The 2,889-nt window shown below is 42.4% G+C and overlaps 1 pseudogene; it reads left to right on the top strand.

Annotated features, from left to right (window-relative positions):
- The first annotated feature begins 737 nt into the window (after positions 1 to 737).
- LOC112605843 lies at positions 738 to 1,106 on the top strand (annotated as a pseudogene).
- The last annotated feature ends 1,783 nt before the right edge of the window (positions 1,107 to 2,889 follow it).

Genomic DNA, 2,889 nt, shown 5'->3' with positions numbered 1-2,889 from the left:
AAAAAAAAAAAAAAAAAAAAAAAAAAAAAGAAAAGATCACTGCTTTGCAGAGAGTGGGTTATAGGGCAAGTGTAGAAGCAAGGACAGGAATTAGGAGAGTTTTGTAAGAGTGTAAATGTGAGAACTGGTGGGGGATGAAATACTAGGGCAGTACAGGTAGAGCTGGTGAGAGGATATTCTGAAGGTAGGATTTCCTAATGGAGTGGTGAGGAAAACGATGGAATCAAGGATGCATCCTAGATTTTTTTTTAACAAGAGACACTAGGTTAGACATGAGATTGGGGAAACTCAGGGAGTTGTCCCCTGAGGGACAAGGGAAACTTAGGGAGGGGGGAAGAAAATGTCAAGTTTTTTGGCAGTGTTAAATTTGAGCTATTAATTGTCCATGGGACGCGGAGGTTGCAGTGAGCTGAGATCGTGCCACTGCACTCCAGCCTGGGTGACAGAGCGAGACCCCATCCCCCCCTCCCCCACCCAAAAAAATGCAGGAGCGAAGGAGGTAGGATCCACAGCACAAAGGTAAGAACTACTCTTTAACACATAGACATTTCACAACGACAGGAAGAAAGATAGCAGTATTTAAACACAAAGAAGTTGACCAGGAGCACTGACTCAAACCTGTAATCCCAGCACTTTGGGAGGTTGAGGCAGGCAGATCACTTGAGCTCAGCAGCTGGAGACTACCCTGGCCAACATGGTGAAACCCCATCTTTACTAAAAACACAAAAATTGGGAAATGCGTGTTCTAGCTTTCTGTGTGCTTAGGTGCCCAAGCTACTGAGGGTCTAAGTCTGGGCAGCCAGAGTGTGGTTAGCAAGATGAACAAAGATGCACAGATGAGAGGAGCGATTAACCAAAAGTTGATAGAAACTGGAGAAAGAGAACGCTTCAAAGAATTGCTGAGAGCTAAATTAATTGAATGAGGCTGGAAGGATCAGTTGAAGGCACACTGTAAAGAGGTCATTAAAGAACAAGGACTAGAACACGTTACTGTTGATGACTTGGTGGCTGAAATCACTCCAAAAGGCAGAACCCTGGTACCTGACAGTGTAAAGAAGGAGCTAGCAAGAATAAGAACATTCCTTGCTCAGCATGCCAGCCATTAAGATTGAATTAGATTGTGTTGTTCTGTGGTTTTATTTCTGAAAGTAAAACTTGCCATAAATTAGAAAAGTTTCTCCAAATAAAATCTTTTTTTGTATGATGGTATAGTTTTCACTGATGATGTAGACATTGTATTGATTTTTTCCCCTAAATGTGTTATTTTAATAAATAGTTCATGAATTAAAAAAAAATAAATAAAAATTAGCTGGGTGGGGTGGCATGTGCCTGTAGTCCCAGCTACTCTGGAGGCTGAGGCATGAGAATCACTTGAGCCTGGGAGATGGAGGTTGCAGTGATCCTAGATCACACCACTGTACTCCAGCCTGGGTGACAGGAGTGAAACCCTGTCTTAACAAAAACAAGCAAACAAACATACATAAAGAGGTTGTTGGTTTGTTTGGTGCTAAAAGGCAGGGCATTCCTCTCTGATTGCTTCTAAACCCCAGGGCAGCATTTTGTCCTTATTTGCATGTTTATTTACTAGTGAGTTGAACTAAAAATGACCCAGTGGTTTGCCATCTATAGGCATGAGAAAATGCAACTGAAGACAATTTGGAAAAGTGTATTAAGCTACGCTAGAAAAACTGTAAAGGGCCGGGTGCAGTGGCTTATGCCTGTAATCTCAGCACTTTGGGAGGCTGAGGTAGGAGGATCACTTGAGTCTAGGAGTTCGAGACCAGCCTGGGCAATATTTAGTGAGACCTCATCTATACAAAAATCTTAAAAAATTAGCCAAGCCTGGTGGCACAGCTACTCAGGAAGCTGAGGTGGGAGGATTGCTTGAGAATGGAAGGGGGAGGTTGTAGTCAGCTGAGATAGCTCCACTGCACTCCAGCTGGGTGACAGAGCCAGACCCTGTCTCAGAAAAACAAAAACCTATAAGGTATTAATCGATAAACATATTAAAGTAATTTGAAGTTTGAGTGGTCTGGATATCCCACTGTTTTAGCCTAGATTTTACTCTGGATACTTTTCAGAAGTAGCTGGCACTTTCAACTTTACGTTCTACTAAACGTTCTTTCCAAGAAATACCTTGAGTGATCCCAAGGAAAACTGGACAAGTGGAATCTGGGTCTTTCAACTTTGGGATAGTGATTATACCTCTGTTAGTGCTCATCCACCTAAGCAAGCTTGCCAATCCAAGCTAGTATCCCAGGGGAGTTGAGTTCAGTTGGATGGTGGAAGACTGATTTTTTTTTTTTTTTTCCATTTAGCACTGTCTAGCCAAGAGACACCACTATTTACAAGTTCTTAGAGAGCTGAAAGTAAAAATGCCTAATTTGTGAAGTGGAGGAAATCAGGAAGTCTAAAAATCCAAGAAAAATATGCAACAGAAAAATGAAAGCTGACTTAAAGAAACATGGCTTACCGGTAGAAAATACCAATATCAGGTTAGGCACCCGGGCTCACGCTTGTAATCCCAACACTTTGGGGGGGCCAAGGTGGGAGGATCATTTGAGGTCAGGAGTTCTGGACCAGCCTGGCCAACATGGTGAAACCCCATCTCTACTAAAAATAGAAAAATTAGCCGGGTGTGGTGGCGCATACCTGTGATCCCAGCTACTCAGGAGGCTGAGGCATGAGAATTGCTTGAACCAGGGAGGAGGAGGTTGCCATGAGCTGAGATCGTGCCACTGCACTCCAGCCTGGGTGACGGCGTGAGACTCCCTCTCAAAAAATCAAAAATGAAATACCAATATTGTATCTTCAATAATGCCTTAAATTTACCTTTCATATGATCTGAAGAGGTTTTTGTTTTGTTTTGTTTTTTTTTTTTTTTTTTTG

The sequence above is a fragment of the Theropithecus gelada genome, chromosome 14 (genome assembly GCF_003255815.1).
Source record: "Theropithecus gelada isolate Dixy chromosome 14, Tgel_1.0, whole genome shotgun sequence".
In the NCBI taxonomy this organism is placed as follows: Eukaryota; Metazoa; Chordata; class Mammalia; order Primates; family Cercopithecidae; genus Theropithecus; species Theropithecus gelada.
Note: the sequence above shows the minus strand (reverse complement) of the source record. Positions and strands in the feature narration are given on the sequence as shown.